The following is a 19,595-nucleotide window of genomic DNA, read 5'->3' on the forward strand; positions in this document are numbered from 1 at the left end:
GTTGCAGAGGGGGTCTCAGCTCACCTGTCCCCACTGAGGAGTCCATTAGCATGCACGGTTATAGAAGCCCCTCCCTCCCCCAGTCTGTAATCCAGATTACTAAGAATTAAAGACAGAACTTAAGTTTTAATTTGGTATTCAGTAGTTAGGACTGTGGGAAGGTGGATGATTAGTAGAAATCGGAACGGAAAGGCCCGAGTTCTCCCCAAGGGTCAGCCCAGTTTCAAGGCCACATCCTCAAGTTTTGTGTCCAAACAATTTACACACACACACACACACCACACACACACACACATCCCACACAGATACACACCCACCCACACCCACATACACACACAGACACACACACACCCACACACACCCACACACAGACCACACACACACACAGACACACAGACAGAGACCACACACACACAGACACACACACAGAGACCACACAGACACACAGACACACAGACACACAGACACACAGACACACACACATACACACCCACACCCACAGACACACCCACACACACCCACAGACCACACACACAAACACAGAGACCACATACACACACACACACACACACACACACACACACACACACAGACACACACACACACACAGACACACACACACAGACACACACACACACACACACACCCACACACACACCCACTTTCCAAGTCCTTGAGAGCTAAAGAACAGCCCTCTTCCTGACCTTAGAGCAGCCCTCATGCAGATAAAGGAGCACACGATTGATGTCACCCGTTTGCTTCACTTCTAGATAACGTAACAATAGTATTTTTTTAAAAAGATGTCGAAGGAAATAAATGTGACACATCTCTTTAACCAGTTCTCTGAGCAGGAAGAATGAGTGAGCACAGCCCCTCTCACACTCCGACCAGGTAAGTGTGTGTCCTCGTGTGCTCCAGAACAGAGCTTTTCCCCTCTTTTATTCCAGTTACGTTTTTCATACAACATAGTCTGATCATGTTTTTGTCCTCTCTCAGCTCTTCCCAGATTCTCCTCACTTATCTACCTAACTTTTCTTTCAAACAACAAGAAAGAAAAAAACCAAAACCTACTGAACCGTTCCATTCCCCTAAAACCACAAAACCAAAAATCCGAACAAGCAAAAGATCAGTAAAAATACTTTTTAAATGTGAAACAAAACAAAAAGTAAACACACACACACACCCCACACACACCACACCACGTACCTCACATAAAGACACAGACACACATGCACACACACAGACACACCACACACACACACACACACGAAGTTTGTTTTATGTTGGCCAACTACTCCTAGGCATGAAGCCTGCCTTGGCGTGTGACTAATGTAACCAGTAACACTCCATTAGAGAAAACCGATTTTCCCTTTGAGGGTGAGTATACATTTCCCTCTCACTCATGGGTGGGACCCCATGGCCAGTCCTCCTTTCAGTGCTGGGAACACTCGACTTATGGAAGTCTTGTGTATGCTGCCATAATATGTAAATTCATACATGCATCAGTCCTATTGTGCCTGGATTTTTTTTTTTTTTTTTTTACTTCTTTGGGTTTTGTTTATTTTTTTTTTCCCAACTATGGCCTGAGAATCTTTTTCCTTTATTAGTTCTTTGAAAATTTTGTACAATTACTTTTGGCCATATTCAACCCTACCCATCTTCTCCCAGACCCAACCCCTCTTCTACAGCTATCTAACTCTGTATCCTCTTAAAAACAAAAATAAGCCAAACATTGGTATCACATACCTTTAATCCCAGTACTCGAGAGGCAGAGGCAGACAGCTCACTCTCTGAGTTCAAGGCCAGCCTGCTCTACAAAGGAAGTTCCAGAATGGCAAGCGCTATACAGAACAAGCCTGTCTAGAAAAAATAAAACGAAAACAAGAAAGAAAACACAGAGTCCAATTTGTGCTATCGATGTCTTGGGTGTGTGGCTTTCCACTAGTATACAGTTTATCTACCAGTGGTAATGTTCTTTAAAAAAAAAAAAAAACAATTTACCCTCTTCTAGGAGCCAACAACTCCTCAGGTAGAGATGGGGCTTGGTGTGCACCTTCTTTACCTTGCTGGGATTTGTTCTGATCCATGACAAAAGATAAAATACTTAAAAAAAAAAAGAAAGAAATGAAATGAAATGAAATGAAATGAAATGAAATGAAGAGCCTTGTTTGCTTCTTACAACTCTTCCTACTACATACCTCTACAACTCCCATCTTGCAAAGCTGAACTAATTGAGCTATTCATATTTTATAGAGAACCTCACCCAGCATAACTCAAGCATAATTCTAAAATTGCCATGAGCCCATGACTCCAAACCCTGAGCTCTTACACCATAACCCTCTAACCGATGTCACACAGAACAGACTGAGAATAGCTCATTCCCTTACTTTTATTGTTCCAATGTCACCTGCTCTCTGCCATTTCACTTCTCCAACCTTGTCTCAAAACCAAACAGCTCTACCGCCCACATGGCAAGGAGACACAGATTAACGCATCTCTCAACCCCCATCTGAAAAGTATGCAGTAATAGCGACGAGCAAGCTGGCCAAGGTGCAGAGAACAAGGGCGCACTGGATGCTTTGCGCCAAATGAATTGTCTATGCTCTACCTCTACCCTCTCTTCCCAAGGTGCACGGATCATTGCTGAAGAGAGTGTGGGAAACTATGAGAACCAGAGGCCAATGAATGAATACAAGGGAACAGAATACAACTAGGCAGCTGTACATATGAGCTTGTCGTGATTATGACAATACGTATAAGCCCTGTGCATGTCAATGGAAGCAAGCATTTTCTTGAATGATGACATATGTATGTTGGGGTGCGGGGGTCAGCTTACTGTAGCACCACCCCTGAGCATGTGGTCCTGATGATACCAACAAAGCAGTCTGAACAAGCCAAGAGGAGCAAGCCACTAAGCAGCTTCTCCTTCACTTCCTGTCTCTAGCTTCCTGTCTTGGTTTCCCTCAATGGACTGTGTGACTCAGGAATCATAAGCCAAATAAACTCTTCCCTGTCCATGGCCTTTAACACAGCAATAGAAACCTAAGTAGGACTCAGTCTTCTAGAGAAGATTGTGCTGGAGTCTGCCGGCACAAGTCTAACAGGACCTGAGAGGGGAATAAGGGCTAAAGATAGGAAAGGCAGAAAGAAGAGACAAGGGATAGATGGGGGGGGGGGGGCTGACAGTAAATACTGAAGCAGCCCCAAGTTTATTTTGCCTAGTCTTTTTATACACCACAGTACCTGAGCCTCAAGTGTATCTCCTTTTATCAGTCCATGCCTCAGCAGGCCAGGAAATCTGCCAACAGACCTGACCTGCCTTGACCCTGCCTAAAAGGCAGACTTTCACAGAAGCAAGCAAAATGGCTCCCAACAGAGGACCCATCATTGCCGAGTAAGAGTCACTCTATGAAAAGAAAATTGTTAGGACAACTACCTAGGTTCCATGGAAATTATGAAGCCATTTTATAGCTCTTCTCATTGTTAAATCAGAAGTCTACGCCCATGTCTATACATTCATTTAAAGTCCATTTTAAGTTCATTCTCTCTCTTTTTTTTTAAAGACCAAGAAACATCTTTCCAACCTTGAAAACAGAGATGCTGTGCTCCAACTTAAGTAAGCACACTATCCTCTCTGTCCACCCATCAAAACTGGGCAGAAGACAGAAGTGTGTTTGTTCTTTATCTTTCGAATTCTAATAATCCTCTAGGTTTGTAGATTGTTAAAGGCAGTTAAGACAAGATCTCATCAAAAGCAGGATTACAAGAGGAAGAAAGAAATGAAAACATCACAGGGTTGGAGGATCCTTCTGGTTTCCAGAGGCATCCGGAGCTGACTATGAGTCACAGCTCTCCATACCTGTCTTAGGGTTTCTAATCCTGCACAAACATTATGACCAAGTAGCAAGTTGGGGAGGAAAGGGTTTATTCAGCTTACACTTCCATACTGCTGTTCATCACCAAGGAAGTCAGGACTGGAACTCAAGCAGGTCAGGAAGCAGGAGCTGATGCAGAGGCCATGGAGGGATGTTTCTTTACTGGCTTGCTTCCCCTGGCTTGCTCAGCCTGCTCTCTTATAGAACCAAGACTACCAGCCCAGAGATGGCACCACCCACAAGGGGACCTCCCCCCTTATTCACTAATTGAGAAAATGCCTTACAGTTAGATCTCATGGAGGCATTTCCCCAACTGAAGCTCCTTTCTCTGTGATAACTCCAGCTATGTCAAGTTGACACAAAACTAGCCAGTACAATACCCTGGGGAATACTGCTGGGGGAGAGCTGGTCTCCCAGGACTGCTAACACACCTGTGAGCACAGGTCTGCTCAAATTCCTGGCCCAAGATGTACCCACCCAGAGCCATCAGGACACAGGAACCAAGGAACAGCCAGAGACAGTTTCCATCTGCATCTTAGAGCTGACCCTGTGCCACAGCTCTCCATACTCAAATTCCTCCCAGAGAGAACTGGTCTCCCAGGAGTACTGACACACAGGCTTGCAGAAGGAACAAGTCACAGTCAGAAACTGCAAGACCAGCTAACACCAGAGATAACCAGAGGATGAAAGGCAAGGGCAAGAACATAAGCAACAGAAACCTGATGATGGTACTTGGCATCATTAGAACCCAGTTCTCCCACCACAGTGAGCCATGGATACTCCCAACACACCAGAAAAGCAAGATTCTGATTTAAAGTCACATCTCATGATGATGATAGAGGACTTTAAGAAGGACAAAAATAAATCCCTTAAAGAAATATAGGAGAACACAGGTAAACAGGTAGGAGCCCTTAAAGAGGAAATACAAAAATCCCTTAAAGAATTACATGAAAACACAATCAAACAGGTGAAGGAGTTGAACAAAAGCATCCAGGATCTAAAAATGGAAATAGAAACAATAAAGAAATCACAAAGGGATTACCCTGGAGATAGAAAGCCTAGGAAAGAGATCAGGAGTCATAGATGCAAGCATCACCTACAGAATACAAGAGATAGAAGAGAGAATCTCAGGTGCAGAAGATACCATGGAAAACACCGACACAACAGTCAAAGAAAATGCAAAATGCAAAAGCTCCTAACCCAAAACATCTAGGAAATCCAGGACACAGTGAAAAGACCAAACCTAAGGATAATAGGTATAGAAGAGAGCAAAGATTCCCAACTTAAAGGGCCAGTAAATAGCTTCAACAAAATTATAGAAGAAAATTTCCCTAACCTAAAGAAAGAGATGCCCATAAACATACAAGAAGCCTACAGAACTCCAAATAGATTTGACCAGAAAAGAAATTCCTCCTGTCACATAATAATCAAAACACCAAATAGACAAAAACAAAGAAAGAATATTAAAATTAGTAAGGGAAAAAAAGTCAAAGTAACATATAAAGACAGGCCTATTAGAATTACACCAGACTTCTCACCAGAGACTATGAAATCTAGAAGATCCTGGGAAGATGTCATACAGACCCTAAGAGAACACAAATGCCAGCCCAAGCTATTATACCCAGCAAAACTCTCAATTAGCATAGATGGATAAACCAAGATATTCCATGACAAAACCAAATTTACACAATATCTTTCCACAAATCCAGCCCTACAAAGAATAATAGATGGAAAACTCCAACAGAAGGAGGGAAACTATACCCTAGAAAAAGCAAAAAAGCAATCTTCTTTCAAAAAACCCAAAAGAAGATAGCCACACAAACATAATTCAACCTCTAACAACAAAGATAACAGGAAGCAACAAGAACTATTCCCTAATATCTCTTACCATCAATAGACTCAACTCCTCAATAAAAAAGACACAGACTAACAGACTGGATATATAAACAGGACCCAACATTTTGCTGCATACAGGAAACCACCTCAGTGTCAAAGACAAACACTATCTCAGAGTAAAGGGCTGAAAAAATTTTCAAGCAAATGGTCCCAAGAAACAATCTGGAATAGCCATTCTAATATTGAATAAAATTGACTTTCAACCAAAAGTTATCAAAAAAGATAAGGAAGACACTTCATATTCACCAAAGAAAAATGTACCAAGAAGAACTCCCAATTCTGAACATCTATGCTCCAAATGCAAGGGCACCCACATTCATAAAAGAAACTTTATTAAAGCTCAAAGCACACATTATACCTCACACAATAATACTGGGAGATTTCAACATCCCTCTCTCATCAATGGACAGATCCTGGAAACAGAAACTAAACAGAGACACTATGAAACTAACAGAAGTGATGCACCAAATGGATTTAACAGATAGCTAGAGAACATTACATCTTAAAGCAACAGAATATACCTTCTTCTCAGCACATCATGTTACCTTCTCCAAAATAGACCATATAATTGGTCACAAGACAGGCCTCAACAGATACAAGAAGACTAAAATAATCCCATGCATCCTATCAGATCACCACAGACTAAGGCTGGTCTTCAGCAACAACAAAAACAACAGGAAGCCCACATACACATGGAAGCCGAACAACACTCTACTCAATGATAACTTGGTCAAGGAAGAAATAAGAAAGAAATTAAAGACATTTTAGAATTTTATGAAAATGAAGGCATAACGTACCCAAATTTATGGGACACAATGAAGGCAGTGCTAAGAGGAAAACTCATAGCTCTAAGTGCCTCCAAAAAGAAATTGGAGAGAGCATACACTAGCAGCTTAACAGCACACCTGAAAGCTCTAGAACAAAAAGAAGCAAATACACCCAAGAGTAGAGTGCAGGAAATAATCAAACTCCAGGCTGAAACCAACCAAGTAGAAACAAAAAGAAATATACAAAAAAAAAAATATATATATATATATATATATATATATCAACAAAACCAGGAGCTGGTACTTTGAGAAAATCAACAAGATGGATAAACCCTTAGCCAGAATAACCAGAGGGCACAGATACAGTATCCAAATTGACAAAATCAGAAATGAAAAGGCAGATATAACAACAGAAGCTGAAGAAATTTAAAAAATCATCAGATCCTACTACAACAGCCTATACTGGAAAATCTGGATTGAATGGACAATTTTCTAGACAGATACCAAATATGAAAGTTAGATCAGGACCAGATAAACCATTAAACAGTCCCATAATCCCTAAAGAAATAGAAGCAGTTATTAAAAGTCTACCAACCAAAAAAAGCCTATGACCAGATGGATTTAGTGGAGAATTCTATCAGACCTTCAAAGAAGACCTAATACCAATAGTCTTCCAACTATTCCACAAAATAGAAACAGAAGGAACACTAACCAATTTATTCTTTGAAGCCACAATTACACTTATACATAAACCACACAAAGACCCTACAAAGAAAGAGAACTTCAGACCAATTTCCATAATGAATATTGATACAAAAATACTCAATAGAATTCTTGTAAACCAAATCTAAGAACACATCAAAGTGAGCATTCACCATGATCAAGTAGGCTTTATCCCAGGGATGCAGGGATGGTTTAATATACAGATATCCATGAACATAATCCATTATATAAGCAAACTCAAAGAAAAAAACCACATGATCATCTCATTAGATGCAAAGAAAGCTTCTGAAAAATTCAACACCCCTTTATATTAAAACATTTGGAAAGATTAGGAATTCAAGGCCCATACCTAAACATAGTAAAAGCAATCTACAGCAAACCAGTAGCCAACATCAAACTAAATGGAGAGAAACTTGAAGCAATCCCACTAAAATCAGGGACTAGACAAGGCTGCCACTCCCTCCCTACCTATTCAATATAGTACTTGAAGTTCTTGCTAGAGCAATTAGACAACAAAAGGTCAAAGGGATACAAATTGGAAAGCAGGAAGTCAAAATAGCACTACTTGCAGATGATATCATAGTATATTTAAGTGACCCCAAAAATTCCACCAGAGAACTCCTAAACCTGATAAACAACTTCAGCAAAGTGGCTGGATATAAAATTAACTCAAACAAATCCTATACTCAAAGGATAAATGGGCTGAGAAAGAAATTAGGGAAGCAACACCCTTCACAATAATCACAAACAATAGGAAATATCTTGTTGTGACTCTAACCAAACAAGTGAAAGATCTGTGTAACAAGAACTTCAAGTCTCTGAAGAAAGAAATCGAAGAAGACCTCAGAAGATGGAAAGATCTCCCATGCTCATGGATTGGCAGGATTAATATGGCCATCTTGCTGAAAGCAATCTACAGATTCAATGCAATCCCCATCAAAATTTCAACTCAAAGAACAATTCTCAAATTCATTTGGAATAACAAAAAACCCAGGATAGAGAAAACTATTCTCAACAATAAAAGAACTTCTGGGGAATCACCATCCCTGACCTCAAGCTGTACTACAGAGCAATGGTGATAAAAAAACAAACAAACAAAACAAAACTGCATGGTATTGGTACCAATATAAGCAGGTAGATCAATGGAATAGAATTAAAGACCCAGAAATGAACCCACACACCTATGGTCACTTGATCTTTGACAAAGAAGCTAAAACCATCCAGTGGAAAAAAGACAGCATTTTCAATAAATGGTGCTGGTTCAACTGGATGTCAACATGTAGAAGAATACAAATTGATCCATTCTTATCTCCCTATACAAAGCTCAAGTTCAAGTGGGTCAAGGACCCCCACATAAAACCAGATACATTGAAACTAATAGAAAAGAAAGTGGGGAAGAGCCTTGAGCAATGGGCACAGGGGAAATTTTCCTGAACAGAACACCAATGGCTTATGCTCTGAGATCAACAATAGACAAATAGGGCCTCATAAAATTGCAAAGCTTCTGTAAGGCAAAGGACACTGTCAATATGACAAAACAGCAACCAACAGACTAGGAAATACTTACCAATCCTATATCTGATAGAGGGCTAATATCCAATATATACAAAGAACTCAAGAAGTGAGACTCCAGAGATACAACTAACTCTATTAAAAAATGGGGAACAGAGCTAAACAGAATTCTCAACTGAGGAAATTCAATGGATGAGAAGCACCTAAAGAAATGTTCAATGTCCTTAGTCATCTGGGAAATGCAAATCAAAACAACCCTGAGATTCCACCTCACACCAGTCAGATTGGCTAAGATCAAAAACTCTGGTGACAGCAGATGTTGGCAAGGATGTGGAGAAAGAGGAACACTCCTTTACTGCTGGTGGGAATGTAAGCTGGTACAACCACTCTGGAAATCAGTTTGGCAGTTCCTCAGAAAATTTGACATAGTACTATCTGAGGATCCAGCCATACCACTCCTGGGCATATACCCAGAAGATGTTCCAACATGTAGTAAAGACATGCTCCACTATGTTCACAGCAGCCATGTTTATAATAGCCAGAAGCTGGAAACAATCCAGGTGTCCCTCAACAGAGGAATGGATACAGAAAATGTGGTACAGTTACACAATGGAATTCTACTCAGCTATTAAAAACAATGACTTCATGAAATTCACAGGCAAATGGGTGAAACTTGAAAATATCATCCTTAGTGAGGTGACCCTGTCACAAAAGAATACACATGGAACATACTCACTGATAAGTGGATATTAGCCCAAAAGGTTGGAATACCCAAGATACAATTCACAGACCATATGAAGCTCAAGAAGAAGGAAGACAAAATTGTGGTTGCTTCAGTGCTTCTTAGAAGGGGGAACAAAATACTCACAGGAGGAAATATGGAGACAAAGTGTGGAGCAGAGACTGTAGGAAAGGCCATCCAGAGACTGCCCCACCTGGGGATCCATCCCATATACAGTTGTCAAACCTGGGCAGACGCTGGATGCTGGGAAGTGCTTGCTGACAAAAGCCTGATATGGCTGTCACCTCATAGGCTCTTTAAGAGCCTGGCAAACACAGAGGCCAATGCTTGCAGCCAAACATTGGACTGAGCACAGGGTCTCCGATGGAGGAGTTGGAGAAGGGACTGAAGGAGCTGAGGGGGTTTGCAGCCCCGTAGTGGGAGCAACAGTGTCAACCGGCCAGACCTCCCAGAGCTGGACCACCAATCAAAGAGTACACATGGAGGGAGTGTATGTGGCCGAGGATGGCCTTGGTGGACATCAGAGGGAGGAGCAGTTCTTGGTCCTGTAGGGGTTCGATGCCCCAGGGTAGGGAAATGCCATAGTGGGAAGGTGAGAGTGAGTAGATGGGTGGGGGAGCACCCTTATAGAGGCAGGGAGGAAAAGGATGGGATAGAGGATTTCCTGAGGGGAGACCTGGAGAGGGGGGTAACATTTAAAATGTAAATATATAAAATATCCAGTAAACAAACAAACAAAAAAGACAAGATCTCACTTTGTAACTTCCACTGTGGGCCCCAAACCCACAGCAACCCTCTGCTTTAGTCACCTGAGTTGTTGAGATTATAGGCATGAGCAACCATACTTGGTTTGTAACTCATTTTTAATAACAACTTTGTTTTTCTCACACGAAACTCGCATTCTTAACTCCACTCTGTGTACCGTGTCAAGGTTGACTAGCTCATTCCTAATCTCACCCAACAGTAGTTCAACTCTTCTGGCCCAGCAGCTCCTTCAGGAAGTAAATGAGAGGCATTTCTCAAAACAGCCACAGATGTTCTTGGAAGCAGCACATGAGCTGCTTTAGTCGGATCGTAAGCCAGGTAGATGGCCTGAGGTCCGGCCATGGGTCCTCAGTCAGTCTCTTGCTTCCATGTTGATAACCACAGCTATTGCTCTAAGTTAGAGTGTGGGGCTACAAGCATTTGTGGTCACCCACCTCCCAAATGCCCATGCCTCCCAAGCTTTCCCACTCTCTCTCATCACCCTCCACCTTCGCCTTCCGAGCTCTTAAGGAGTCCCACTATGCCATCCATACCAGAGTGAGTGGGCTCCTGAGAGTCCCAGTAAACAAAGCTCTCAAGACTGCCTAAAAGAACAGGGAAGGATATTCGTGGCTTTGCAATCTCACACCCCAAATTCAATCTCTGGAACTCACGGAGAGAAGAGAACCACTTCCTAAAAGTTGTCCTCTTATCTCTACACATGCACCTTGATATGTGAGCATATAGTGTCTGCATGTATACACACACACACACACACACATACACACACATACACACACACACACACAGAGACACACACACCGATAATAACAGATAATTCCTAAGATTGGATAATGTTTATTTCAGTGTGGTAGAAGCACACAATAAATATGTTTATACTGTTTCCAAAAGTACACTTTAGTAGTATCTAATATACTCACTATGAGTATCTCCAGTACATTTTCATCTTGCACAACTGTGATTCTAAACCCATTACACAAGATTCCCCTTTCAAGCAGGCCCCATGATTATCTTTACTGTTTGTGAAGTGACTCATTTAGATACTTTATATAAATGAGATTATACAGTATTTCTCTTGATACTGGCTTATATTACTTGGCATAGTATCACTAGTGTTCATTCAAGCTGTATTGCAACAGAATATCCTTCCAGGCTGGTTTCCACTGTATATTAATATTGTTACACAGTTTGATCATCTATTGGTGGACACTGTATTGTTGTGAACAAAGCTGCTATTAAATTAAACATGGCTGTCCAAGCACCTGTGCTTTCCTTGTGATATTATCTAGCTTTGTTAATTTGTCTGACGGAATGAGACAAGAAGTGTTCCCTCACTTCTATTTTTTTAAAGGAGAGCTTGGGAAAGCCTGGCATATATCTTTCCTTCAGCGTTTAGTAGGGAAGGCTAGAGTGGCGTCACACTTGCTAGGAACTCTGCCTAACATTTAGGAGGTGTTGGCATCATTTCCCAGAATTGCATAAAGCCAGGTGTGGAAACAGATTTGTAATCATCCCTACTTAATCATAATGAATATCGTAAATCATGCCAATCTTATAGAACGGAGTGTTTAGACTTGAGAAACATGTGTTCCTATGTAACTTACCCATGTCTCTGTTGGCCCCTTCACTGTAGCACTGGTTCACACACACCCGCTTCCTCTCCCCCTCCCTGCTGTAGGCAGGGCGTAGTTTAAGATAAAAACTAAGAATCTCCACTTTCCCAGGAGAGGCTTGATGCTGGCTTCCACAGAGCCACGTCTTCCACCCTCACACAGTTTGACCTGAAAAGTGGTTAAAAAATATTCAAACCCTCTGATATTTGTTACCTCTCCATATCTGATATGAGAAATACTGAACTAATTTGGTGTTAGATAACTTTGGCTTATTTTCTAACTAAAACAAACAAACAAACAAAACCAAAACAAAACCAAAAAACCAAAAAACCAACCCAACAACAACAAAAACAAACCAAAAGCACCCAACTTCTAGTCAGTGATTTTTTTTTCCTAAGAATATGGATAAGTTCAGAGAACCAAGTCATTAGTGATAACATTTTCTAGACATAACTTCTGTTAAGTTGATTGACATTTCTTATATGTATGAGAAGTGCAGTTCTAGTTAACAGTTTACATACACAATTATCATCTTGGCATTCATTTTCTTACTCTAGGTCATGCCCATGTTTTATGGTTTTACATGACTACTGTGCAACCTCATGAGATAAAATGGGACAAGTACCGAATAATCTTCCAGTCTCTGCTCATAGGGACTGCTTCTCTAATATCCTTCATCAACAATCCATTGACTGATTAGCAGCTAAAGCAGGTTGTGAATTTCAACATCTTTCTTATCACTATCAGTTTAGCTTTGCCCAATTGTAGCTGTTTCTAAACTTTAAATTTACTGAGGCACCTTCTTTATTTTGAAATATAATCAAGTGTGGAACTCTAAATATGGGCAAAACCGTGTTCTTGTGGTAGAAGTCTATATGGTGTATATGTGGAAGGAGAAAGGGGGAAGAAATTACATTTTTTTTGCTCATGGCCCACTCTGCCCAGGAGTTGAAATACACAAGCCATTATGAAGAATCTCAAAGTTCTGTAACAGAGTTTAGAAACTCCACTGATATATTTTTTAAAAGATTTATTTATTATATGTAAGTACACTGTAGCTGTCTTCAGACACACCAGAGAGGGCATTGGATCCCATTACAGATGGTAGAGCCACCATGTGGTTGCTGCAATTTGAACTCAGGACCTCTGGAAGAGCAGTCAGTGCTCTTAGCCACTGAGCCATCTCTCCAGCCTCCCCCTGATGTTTCTGATGTGCTCAGCCAGCACTCCTAATTATTGGGGTGACTACTGCCTCTGTTTATTATGGCTTTCTAGACAGTGCTTGACAGTACTGTCAGTAGTCAGAAAGTACTTATTAAAGTTAAAGGAGGGAAATAGTTAAGGGTTAAAGATATCAACCAGTGGCAAACACTTGCCGAGAAATCTGAATGCTAGGTTTGAGACTCAGAATTATCCAAAAGGGAGGACCGAATTAGTATATGTTAATTACTAGTACTTAGGTAAACCTCAGGTAGTATCCCCTCCAAGACTGACAGATCAGTTGCATCAGATCCTGTGGTATTATTTATTACACTATAATGTTTAAGAGAGATCTGTAAAACGTATGTTTGGCTAGGATTGCTTTTGGCCTAACAGGTTATAACAAAATAAAATTGAATAAATATTAAATGCCTTCCATTTTCAAGGTGTTGTCTGAGGAACTGTAGAAGGCTCCAAGAAGGTCAACTGGCAACTCCCTGCTAAAGGGCAGCCTACACTCTACAGGAATGACAGCGGACATAAAACAGCTACAAGCCAGGGAAGGGTGTATCCCCTTTGCCAGGAAGGTTAAGGCAGAAATGTTACTAGATGAGGTCTTGTGTGTCTTCTATGACATGAGATACAGGTTCTGTGGCTGTGAATATGGAATTGGGGAAGACGTGGAATAGGGCTGGACAAACAGTTTAGCCAGGAAAAGTGTTTGCCTTGCAAACACGGCAACCTAAGTTCAATCGCTAGCCTCCTCCTAAAGGCGGAAGGAAAGAATCAACTTCTCAAAGTTGTCTTTCAGCTCCATCCATGCGTTATGGCATGTACCCCAGCAACACTAGATAAACAAACAAACAAACAAATTAATATTCTTTTGCAAAGACAGAGTAGCAGTAGTGGTAGTGATGAAAATGTTTTTTGTTTTAAATCCACTCCAGAGGATTGGAGTAGACTAAAGGGACCGTGTATCTTAAGCACCATCTCCTGCCTCCCAGTCTCAAGGCTCTTTACAAAAGGGAAGTAAGTTTCCTCAGAAAGACGTGGCTCTTTTTTTTTTTTTTTTTTTGACTGTTGTAGGTAGCTGCTTTTTCTGTGTGTTGGGTAGGGTTCACACAGTCCTTCAGGAAGCTCAGTGGATGATTCTCCATTATTGGGTCAGAGGGTTAACACACATAGTCATGTGAGTCTGAACCTGTGTTATTGCCTAAACAGAACAGGGAATTCTAGGCCACCCTAACGATATAGCAAGACTCTATCTGAAAAAACAGAATGAGCTAGGCAGTAGTGGCACATGCCTTTAATCCCAGCACTTGGGAGACACAGGTATGCAGATTTCTGAGTTCAAGGCCAGCCTGGTCTACAGAGTAAGTTCTAGCACAGCCAGGGCTACACAGAGAAACCCTGTCTCGGAAAAAAACAAAACAAAACAAAAAACCAAAACAAAACCAAAACAAAAAACCCAGAATGAACAATAAACAAACAAACAAAGAAAAAATAAACTAGCACAAATCAAGCCAATATGCTAGACAAAAATGTTAAAAAATTTTCAGGTTGATTTAGACAGAGAAATCTGAGAAAAAAAATGATCAAACCAATATACTGTCACACATGGTTGTTATAGCTAGAATGTAGAGAGATGCTAAGAGCTAAAGGAAAGAAAAACACGCATGCGAGCACGTCCTTTCAATACCTTCGACCCAAGGAGAAGCATGACAAATTCCGTACATACAGATGAAATAGTTAGATCCTTGGGGAACTATGAGGCCTGACCCGGGTCCGCAGGGGAGGATTTAAACAAACAGTGAGAACCACGGCAGTGTGAAGGGATGGGACGCACTAACCTGAAGAGAGCTTGGTGATGAAACAGCAGAGTAAAGCGAAGGCAGAAGGCCGCGTGGGGAGGGCGGAGTGAGATTAATTACTGGATACAGGGTGGGTGCTGTTCACAGTCAGGACACAACAGAGAAGCTATAATTGAAGTAGGACAATTATGCTGCTTACTCTCACACTAAGAACACTATCCCCAATCTGTGAGATAACAATGATGATAAAATAATGAAAAGAAGTGCCAAAATACGGATAAATAATTGTACCAATCAATGGGATTACTGTTGGGAGAGACACTGGGGTGGTTTGAATATGCATGGCCTCCACAAGTTAATATATTTGAAGACCTTGTTACTAGGAAACGGTACTATTTGGGAAGGGTATGGCCTTGTTGCAGGAAGTGTGTCACTGCGGATGGACTTTGAGGTTTTACAAATGAGAAGTGGAGATGCCAGAAATGTTAATCCCACAGGGTTGTCTCCTTGATGGAGGAAATGTATACCTGTTTTCCACCCAAAAGGCTGGGAGTGGATGTAATTAATGACCTGGTGACCTCTGCTGTCTACAGGACCAGGTCTCGCCAAAGTCCCCCAGAATGTTTGTCCCAACCTCTCCTTCCCTAGGCCTTTATTTAGCCTTGTTTCTCAGTCAATAAAACCCACCCTTCAGGGAAGTGTCACATATAGCCTGCTGACCTCTATGCTACTCAGTCCAGTCAAGGACCATACCAGATCCCAGGCCCTTAAGCTAGAGGACCCATCTTCTTGGTAGAAGTCACAAGTACTTTGCAAAAAGAGTTTCCATGCAGTCATGCCTTAAGCTTTCTTGTGCACATGATATTTGGATAACTGTTACCAGAAAACTTTTTTACAAAATTGTACTGTACTTAAATGTGTATAAAATAAACTATATATTGCCTGATGTCAGGCTCTAGAATCTTACCAGTTGGGCTAAGTCATGGTGCAGCTGAGCTTCCTTCTACTCTCAGGGGGTTTGTTTCCCTGCTGGCAATAGCATTTGCATGGTGTCTATCTCTCTCTGTCTCTCTCTCTCTCCCCCCACCCCACCCCCCTGCTATCAAGATGCAGCTCTCAGCTCTTGCCCCCCCTATGTATGCCACCTCACTCCCCACCACAATGATAAGGAACTGTGAGCCCCTGAAGCTGTAAGCAAGCTCCCAGTAAAATGCTTTCGTTTGTAAGAGCTGCTGTGATCAGAGTGACTCCTCCCAGCAACCAAACAGGGACTGAAACAGTGACTAGGAGGAAAAGAAGAAACAGACGAGAGGTGATTCACTAGCGGCCTGAGGAAGGCAGCTGGGTTACACTCTAGCAGCAGTGAAACAATCCAACACACAGAAATGGAGAGGTCCTAAGGTCTGAGGGGGCTGGGGAAATGCAAAAGTCATACGCGACAATATACCTTGATTTCAGAACAGGACTATTCTTGAGTTATTATTAATTATTATTGTGTGTGTACACACACATGCAGGCATGCACACATGCCCATGCATGCTCGTGCAAGGGAGGACATGTGGGAATCAGTTCTCTCCTTCCACCTTGGGAGTCATGGGGGTTGAATGCAGGGCCTCAAACTTGGCAGCAAATGTCTTTACCAGCTAAGCCAGTCCTCGTCTTACTAAGCTTTTAACCAAGTGGCACAGCATTCCTTTAGCAACACACTCTACATTCATTGCTATTATGAGGAGTACTCAAGAAGCAGGCCAGTTAAGTCTGAAGTGCAGGATCCGTCAACTGAATTCAACATAAATGCCCCTGTCTATCTGCAGTAATTACTATCCCCACAGAAACAATGCTTCCACACGGGTACCACTCACTTAGCGCCCAGGCATGCCCTATCCTCCCTGGATAGATCAAGGAAACCAACACCTCCACAGGCAGGAAACGCAACTCAGGACCAGGGGTACTTGGAAACATTTCAGAGTCTTTTTTTTCCCCTGATGTCAGGCTACTTCCATTTTAATAAATTCAAGTTTTCTCAGTCCTATTTCAATAATTAGAAAGTGGTCTTACCTTGCCAGTGGACATATGATCTACCTCTGAAAGAATCAACAGTTCCATTTATTTTTCTTAAGTATTGTAAACACTCAATGTTAATTCGATGCAGGGAACTTCTAACCCACAAAGGGAGAGAAATCTGTCTACAGCAAGCTGCTGAAGCCTGCTCCCCCAGCATAGCCCTAGCCTTTTTGTCCCATGCCTGCCAGTTATTGATGCAGAAAAATAGCATAGCTCAGAGCAGGGTCATGCTGCCCACATACCATGCAACGTTCTGTATTTTCTTAAGATTTTTTTTTGAAATCTTAAGAAATTCTACAATCATAAGCTCCAATCAGAACAAAGCTTAGGACGAACCAGAACAAAGGTCAGTCAGAACGGTTCTGTCTAGACAGCCAAAAGAGCCCGAGTCAGAGCCAACCTCCCTGCCATGCTGTGTATGTGTTTACTGTTTTTCTTTTTCCATTATAAGCTGGCCCTTGTATGTTCAAGGTCCAGTCTTAGCTCCCGAGCGGAGGCTTCAACCCTGATCAATCAGTCTTCGGGGTGTGTGTTCAATAAACTATTCTTGCTTAACTGAGACTGGAGTCTAAGTGGTTTGTGTGGAGAGCTTTGAACCTTAACACACAATCTGATTAATCCCCAGGAAATGGCTCTCATTCTTGCAACCTGCAAGGCAAAGGATACAGTGTTCTTCTTTACAGCTGCATGCTATCTTTGTCTGTATGACCTACTAGTGAACTGAAGCCCAGTTAGCTAGCTGACACAACAATAGCATTAAGATATTGAAATTAAAGTTCACTTTTTGGTTATTTTAGTAACCTTAGATAATTTGTTATTTTTGTTCCCTAATTTTCTAAATCCATAACCAACTTTCGTATTGTCCATGCAAAAACTACAGCTCTCATCTTAAAAGAAAGAGACAGTTTATTCAGGAGCCACCCTGAATGGCCATGGGGACACAGATCTATATCTGTTACCCAATTCCATATTCCCACATGGAAACAGTTTCGTGAAGTTTTTAAAATTGCTTCACAGAACCAAGAAAGTAATAAAACAAGGCAAGCCCAAAATACACTGGTGGGTACTTTAGAAAGGCTGATTTAGGAAAGGAGAAAGCTCTTCTGTAAGCCCACGATGCTATCAGGGCTACTTGGTTGGTATAAGTTAGTGGGCTGCTAAGTTAGTAGACTCCAACAGGTTTTTATCTAATGGTTACAGGATATTCTGACATAGAGTTGAGTGGCTTATTAAAATACTCCCATGAAATACCTATGTAAATTCCACGCTTTACCTTATCTGAGCCTTCTGAAAATTCGTGACTGTAATTGAGACAGGCTAATTCCATGACAGACTTCTAATTGGCAGTTCCTGGGATTAGGCCTAAAATCCTAGGCTTCAGGCAGCTAGTCAGAAAGTGCCCTACCATCAGAAACGACCCCCCCCCCCCCAAAAAAAAAAAACCCAACCTGGCCTGAAGCAAGGACAATGGGTTTTCAGCCCTCACACCCAGGCAATAGTTTCAGAATGTCCTTAAGAGAGAGTAGATAAGGCCACCTACCCCAGGATTCCTCAGGCAAGTTTCTAGCCACCACACCAAGGTTATGCTTCTGGAATGCCCGAGATAAGAGTAAGACAAAGCCCATCTATCCGAGAATTCCCCCAATGTGCAGCGAGCATACTTGGTAATGGGAGACTCCAGCATGCTGGACTTCGACAAAATAAAACACTCTGTGTGTTTACAAACTACTTGAGTCTGGAGTATCATTCTTCAGCGAATCATGGACCCTTACAACGTCCACCTCATCAAAACTGTTTCAAAAATTATGAGCAAATCGCTCAAGTCTGTACAAAATCATCCAAAGTTCTCAAACTGTACACACTTCCCAAACATGTAAGAAACCAAAAAGTTTACGTGTATTGGAGAGATGATTCTACGGGGTCTGCCAACCTTTTTACATTGTCACACAATGTTGTCGTCTCCAAAGTTATTATCAGAGAATCTCACGATCTAGTTTTTTAAAAGGAAGGAAGAAAGAAAGAAAGAGAGAGAGGGAGGGAGGGAGGGAGGGAGGGAGGGAGGAAGGAAGGAAGGAAGGGAAGGAAGGAAGGAAGGAAGGAAGGAAGGAAAGGAAGGAAGGAAGGAAGGAAGGAAGGAAGGAAGGAAGAAGGGAGGAAGAAAGAAAAACATCCCCCCACACGCTCATGTTTATAAAAAGACTACTTTTGTGGGTGGGCAAGGCTGGAATCCTTTGAGGCGGTTCCTGAAGTTCTGGCATCATCTCAGAGAAAAGGAGTTGAGACAGTTTTCATCCCAGAAACCGGGAGAACCAGTAATGCACCCTGCAAGGCAGCGTTTGAGCTACGTGAGAGAGCTCACCTGCACCTTAGAAACCACCTCTGAACACCGCAAGGGGACACCCCACCAGGAAGCAACGGGGCGGGGCACAGAGCGCATGCGTGCGGTCGGGGAGGCGGGGCAGACACCTTCGCCAAGTTCGGGGGGCGAGGAGGGGTGGTGGAACAGAGCGCCTGCGCCAAGAGCAGCCGGCCCAGCGGAGTCTGCGCGTTCCCGGGAATGCCGAAGAAGGCGAATTCCTAGAAAGGGAGGACGCCTGCGCAGTCCGGAAGGCGGGGACGCGGGGGCG

The 19,595-nt window shown here is 42.1% G+C and overlaps 1 long non-coding RNA gene across 1 annotated transcript in view; it reads right to left on the bottom strand.

The window, feature by feature from the left end:
* 4933405D12Rik (RIKEN cDNA 4933405D12 gene) overlaps nucleotides 1-19,381 on the bottom strand; it is a 41,525-nt gene extending 22,144 nt beyond the window's left edge. The window contains exons 1-3 of the long non-coding RNA NR_046036.1: nucleotides 19,328-19,381; nucleotides 14,944-15,070; nucleotides 11,885-12,061 (exon numbers count right to left, since the gene is read on the bottom strand). This is a non-coding gene — a long non-coding RNA (RIKEN cDNA 4933405D12 gene). The remainder of the gene's footprint in view (nucleotides 1-11,884; nucleotides 12,062-14,943; nucleotides 15,071-19,327) is intronic.
* Between the last annotated feature and the right edge of the window lie 214 nt (nucleotides 19,382-19,595).

This window comes from Mus musculus, chromosome 3 (assembly GCF_000001635.26).
Source record: "Mus musculus strain C57BL/6J chromosome 3, GRCm38.p6 C57BL/6J".
In the NCBI taxonomy this organism is placed as follows: Eukaryota; Metazoa; Chordata; class Mammalia; order Rodentia; family Muridae; genus Mus; species Mus musculus.